We start from the raw sequence: 6,261 nt of genomic DNA on the forward strand, positions 1-6,261 counted from the left end.
TGATTACTGATCCGTCGTGATCAATGGAATTACTTTTATGAGACAGACACCTGTGACAATTATTTTTTATAACAAATGGATGACATTACTATCATTATACATTTTTTTGTATTAGTAGGACAGTATAGTCGCAACAGATCTGTAGAGAAGGGGAAGAAAAACAGAAATTAATATCACACAGCAGCGAGTCTTGACGCCCCTTACAAATACGTCACATACTGACTTATACCACTCTATTATCGTGTAGTACGAAAATGAGGCAACCAGTCTGAAAGTACTCGTAGTTTCAATGAATAAGGGAAGTATATTTAAAACGTACTCCTTGTATGTGGTATCTCTTTTACAAAGTAGGCACCTAATTTTCAGGAGAAGGTTCATTTCGCTTTCAAAACAAAAGCTCGTGCATACACACACACACCCACACACACACACACGCACACACACACACGCGTGCGCACTCATGCTCACGCACAATCAAATTTATCCAAAAATTACGTAAAGATCGTAACTTCCTGCGTTGTGTAGTATTTTAAAGGGGATTCAAAAATATGAAACACCCAACAGCATATTTATCAAAAATATAACGTAAATCAGCGTTTCTGTACGTGCAGAGACCGAAAGAATCCTCAACTTAATCGCTTCTCACATCTAATTGCTGTCAGGCGTCACAGAGTGGACAGAAAACCATCAGAAAACTAAGATTGATGACTCTGCATTTTACAAGCCTCAGGTGGTGTCAGGTGACGACACGTGTATTTTTGTCCAGTCGACAAAATATAACATGCTTGGAGATTGCGAAAATATTGACTCGCTGCCTAACAAGGTAAATATCACAGATGTAAATAAATGGTCTTGATGATATTTGGTGGGTATATAAATTGTCCCAGATATTGCAAAACATGTTTTTTCGGTTTTTGCCCATTTTCACTTAGGAGTAACAACACAACCCAAATTTAATTTGGTGCATGGTGAAGAAAAAAATGTGTGGCCACATAGAACTGTGTGGGGTGGGAACTTGTCAAGCGAGGGAACTAGCATCCAGCCATGACTGACTCAAAGTATATTACCACAACAATGATAAGAAAGAGAAGAAGCGGGAAGCTGTTAAAAAGTTATTGCTTCAATGACAGTAGGAAAAGATGTTTCTGCTTTATTTCCTGATGTCGTTAATTGTATGCAGACTGACAATCTCGAACTGAAGAAACTAGTGTATTTATATTTGATGAACTACGCGAAGAGTCAGCCTGACATGGCAATAATGGCAGTAAACACTTTTGTAAAGGATTGTGAAGATCCAAATCCTTTAATCCGTGCCCTGGCTGTTCGAACAATGGGCTGCACTAGAGTTGACAAAATAACTGAATATCTTTGTGAGCCTTTGCGTAAGTGCCTCAAAGATGAAGATCCATATGTTAGAAAACTGCTGCTGTGTGTGTTGCCAAACTGTATGATATCAATGCCCAGTTGGTTGAAGACCAGGGATTTCTTGATTTGAAGACCAGGGATTTCTTGATCAGCTGAAAGATCTTCTTTCTGACTCCAATCCTATGGTGGTTGCTAATGCTGTGGCTGGTCTCTCTGAAATAAATGAAGCAAGTGCAAGTGGCTCTCCACTCGTTGAAATGAATGCACAGACCATAAACAAACTATTAACAGCTCTTAATTAATGTACAGAGTGGGGCCAAGTCTTCATTCTAGATTCTCTTGCAAATTACAGTCCGAAGGATGATAGGGAAGCCCAAAGCATGTGTGAGCGGATCACTCCTCGTCTGGCCCGTGCAAATACTGCAGTTGTCTTGTCTGCAGTGAAGGTATTAATGAAATTTATGGAGATGCTTCCATCAGATTCTGATTTTGTGTCAACACTCACAAAGAAGCTAGCTCCTCCACTGGTGACACTGCTTTCTTCGGAACCAGAGGTCCAGTATGTTGCACTTAGAAATATCAACCTCATTGTACAGAAACGTCCTGATATATTAAAACATGAAATTAAAGTGTTCTTTGTGAAGTACAATGACCCAATATATGTTAAGCTGGTATAAACTGAATATTTCTACAAAATATCCCACCACTATCAATAAATTTGGAGAAATTAAAATTTCCGTTACATCGTCTATCAGAGACATTCTCTTTCCTTATCCATTCATATGTAATAAAGTTGCATCCTGGAACGCCATTTTATGAACTATGTTACACAAAAGTGCTGTAGGAGTATTTTCAACATACCCAATTGAAATACGTTCATGTTCATTATGCTTCTAAGTCTTTGCTTTATGTAGCTTCTCTTTATGTTTCCAAATGATATTTTTCTTTAAAAATTCATGATTTTTAGTCTTTCTCTACCATTTCACACATGTGTAAGATATCAATTGAAAATAATTGGTAACTCTTTCTGATAATGCCAAATCATTACAGTAATGATAACGTGCAAGGAAAAGCTTGACACATTTTTTCTTTTGTCAGATATCTTTTGATGTGATCAGACGTTGGTTTATCAAATTTCGGTGGTGTAACGAAAACATTTGGGGCATCATGTAAGAGGTTCTCGAATCTTCGCTGCAAACTCTCCATTAGGATCTTTTAAAGGAATGGACAGAGGATAATCCGTTATCAGACCGCACAGGCTCTAAGATGAATCGTAAAACTTTGAGTAACTGATGACAATGATTGCAAAACGGATGTTTTTTTAACCCTTTGTAACACAGTATATACCTAAAATTATAAAATGAAATTTTCCAGATAATTTTTGTCGCTTACATAGTTTATAGTTATAAGCTCTGTTATTCTCTGTTTAAATTGAATAGTGATTTCGGGCTTGCTTTGAAATACATTAACTATACTTTTCTGGTCAATTGCAACGCCCGCATTTGAAGATGAATGTCATGACGATCAGTTGATAATCGATAACCTAATATTTTTTGTAAAAGTGCTTCATCTTACCTCAGAGCCATTGAATAACACACTTTTCCCAGCGAGAAAGCTGTGCCACTCCACTAACTTGAGGTAATTACGCTTCAAGGATGAAGGGAACTCTGTGTCTTTGACAACTTTCGGTTTTCTTACTGAATCACTTTCGCCTATTGAACAGTTAAATCACATACGATACGATTTCAACGGTCACCGTTACAACGGTAAGAGTAACAAACTAACGCTAAAGGGCTTAATTCCTAAACGAACGTGAGTAATGTCTCATTTTACATGTATACAAAATAAATTCTCCGATCCTTGCTACGAATGTCACTTGCTACGTATAACGTCTCTCTCCTAACGTTTATAGCGTGTTCGAATATCATAGTTCTCGTGACCCGGCATTTTTTGTTTTTATTTTTTTACTTTCTTGCAGGTTACCCTTCCTGTGGCTGCAGCCATAAGTTAAACGTAGCGGATGAAAGCTGTGTTTGTCACCTGTCTGCGAATGTTGCAAACGCTGATCTGTATACCTTTGTTTTGCAGCTGTTTGTGAATGGTGTCTTTTATGAGCTGTAGATTGGAGATCAGCCCAGCATTCGCCCAAACGAGCGTGAAAAACGGCATAAAAGCCACACTCAGCGTTACTGGTGAACCAGACAAGTAGTCGTGAGTTCAATATTTGCACTACATTCGTGTCTGGTCAACCTCCATGCCTCGCCAGCTAGCTCACAGCCCGTTAGTCTATACGAGCATGTCTGTAATCCTGCTAATGCTGATCTCTCATTACACTCACGTATGAGTAGTGCCAGACTACTATTTCTTTCCGATATTCTTATTCAGATTCTGTTTTTACAGAATGCTATGATTTCTTAGGTCAGTGATATAAAAAAAATTATTTTGTGTCTGCCTCTATTCTTCTTGAGACGCAAACAACGCCAAAATACTATTTTAATTTGCTTTAGGGTATCAGTTAATTTGACACTTGAGTCGTCACCAATCCTGTGTTAAAAAGACCCTCAGCATTTTTAAATTTGGCAGAGATTCAAGGAAATATCAAACAAAAGAAAATCCACGATAGAATAATACTGAAAAGCCTCAAAGGATCTAGATCCTTAATATATTCATCCTGTGCTGATGCAGATTCACAAGGAAGTAATGGTTTTACGGATTTGTTTTTACATTTTACATCAAAATATATTCACTAATTCACATACTTCTCTTTCTTGTGTTCCAGTAACTATAACTCAACTGCGATAAGTACATTCCAAGATTTTTTTTGCTTCCTACTACTTATGATATTAAAACATTATCTTTGAACTTGGATTTAATTTGTATTTATGATCCAAGGACCTGAATCATCAACAACTGTTGCGGTGCTGCTATTACAGGTGCACATCTGTAACTCAAAATATCCTTTTCTCTTGTATGAAAAATACCTTACCGATTACACCTAATGGGTATTTATGACTTTCCACAGTCTTCATTTTTGAAACGCTTTGGCTCCACAACAGTTTAACTGATAACAATATCCAGTCTTCTGAACCCTTGATTCATTGTTTAAATGTGAGACGTGTTAGGACAGTTATATGTATTTTGGGGCGTTAGTGGGGAGGGTTAATAAGTGCTGTTTTTGTTTTGGTTGTTTCGTATTACAGGGACATGGCTGACATTTAAAAACTAAAATGAGTAAGCATATCTACACAACAGATGAAACAGAATCTGTAGACACACTTATTTAGAATCGTTTAGTTGCTGATCAAATATTCTGATTCTGTAAATTACGGGTGTAAACACACACATCAAAGTTTCAATTGCACATCAGATTGAGACACAACAATTTAGTCTTTGGTATATAACAACATTACTGCGCCTAGTATATATGAATTTTCATTTATATTATTGTCCTACTCACCGCTGCTTGCATAGCTAAAGCTCCTGCAGTAGGTTACCTCTGCCACTGGTGTGTTGAAGGCTCCTCCGTGCAGCCCCTCCGTCCACCTGCAGCGGTCCTGGGCGCTCCCGAAGTGCTTCAGCACCCACGCCGACACCATCTCGTGCTTCTCCTTCGAGTACGTCTCCTGCAACAGGAAAACACGGTTAGATTAATTCAGGATTACTTTCGCCATCAATGAAACATATACCTATTAAAACAAAGAGTAGTCAGTATTTGTATTCCAAAAGAAAACCGATTTTCCGATCTTCTGTTATTCACCTCGTCTACAATTCCGTCCTGCAACAAATGAAGACACTGCAGTCAGTATAGGGTTAACGAAATGCTAGGTCCGTTTAAATTGAAACGTCTCTCTATATTGAGTGTTGAGTGTTAGATCATTGTTGTAAATGGGGGCGTGATAATCTTACAGACTCTCAAGGGTGATGGAGAGAGATAAATATATCAATCCAACGCATGAAACCCTCGTCCAGAAGCGACAGAGTCAAAATCTGCAAGCGAAAATAGTTTTGATACCTCTGACAGTATATCACTTCTACCGCAAATTCTTTGCGTGTTGTCTTTTTGATTAGGTAGTGTGAACCAAAACAACGAAAATATCCAGCAAACAACGTCTCTAAAACGCATACCTAATGAGCTGTCAGTTGTTGTTCACTAGAAGAAATGTATTTCACAGTAGCAAAAGTTAACAACTGCTCATAGCTCTGCAGGTATGCACGTTAGAGTCTATATTTAATGAACCACTTTGCTTTTTTCGATCAATTCTAGCTCTTCCCCAACGAAGGGCCTGCAGTAGGGGGGCGACTGCCAGACACACCAGAGCAATTTGCGCTTATAACTTTCAATTCAGCCGTTTCCTGACCATGGCCGCTTTCGTTACGTTGACACATTTACCTTTTTCTATCAATCCTGAGACTTTGTAGTATCACCATGGATTCACACTGTAGACTGTTATCTTCTTCCAGTTAAAACACTACCAATAAGTACAGTTTGTATACTGCTTGGCAACAAAATTATGGACTTTGTTTGTGTTTCAACAATTCATGCACTAGGATCTGCGCTTCCAAATGCTAACATATGAAGATTTCAATGAGAAACAATGTATGTTTATTTTAACGCATCTTCTTGTATCTGTAACTAATCGAAATGGTCAATAAACTGAATATCACAATTTTTCTTCAGGTGAAAGGATACCAAGTATCATCACTCAGTTAAGTACTAATCAAACTAATCAAATGGCTATTGGACAAGTAGTAGCATTTTACATGTCTTTACAAAGGTTTAGTAAGTCTTGTACATGTTTCTTTCAATACATACCAGGATTTTGTTGGCAGGGCTCTGTTCCTTAGCCTGACTGCCAGGTGTCGGCGCTCCTTCAGGATGAACTCTGAAATTAATGA

General features: G+C 38.0%; 1 pseudogene; it reads left to right on the top strand.

Annotated features, from left to right (window-relative positions):
- The first annotated feature begins 781 nt into the window (after nucleotides 1-781).
- Nucleotides 782-2,042, top strand: LOC126263598 (AP-1 complex subunit beta-1-like; annotated as a pseudogene).
- The last annotated feature ends 4,219 nt before the right edge of the window (nucleotides 2,043-6,261 follow it).

This window comes from Schistocerca nitens, chromosome 6 (assembly GCF_023898315.1).
Source record: "Schistocerca nitens isolate TAMUIC-IGC-003100 chromosome 6, iqSchNite1.1, whole genome shotgun sequence".
NCBI lineage: Eukaryota > Metazoa > Arthropoda > Insecta > Orthoptera > Acrididae > Schistocerca > Schistocerca nitens.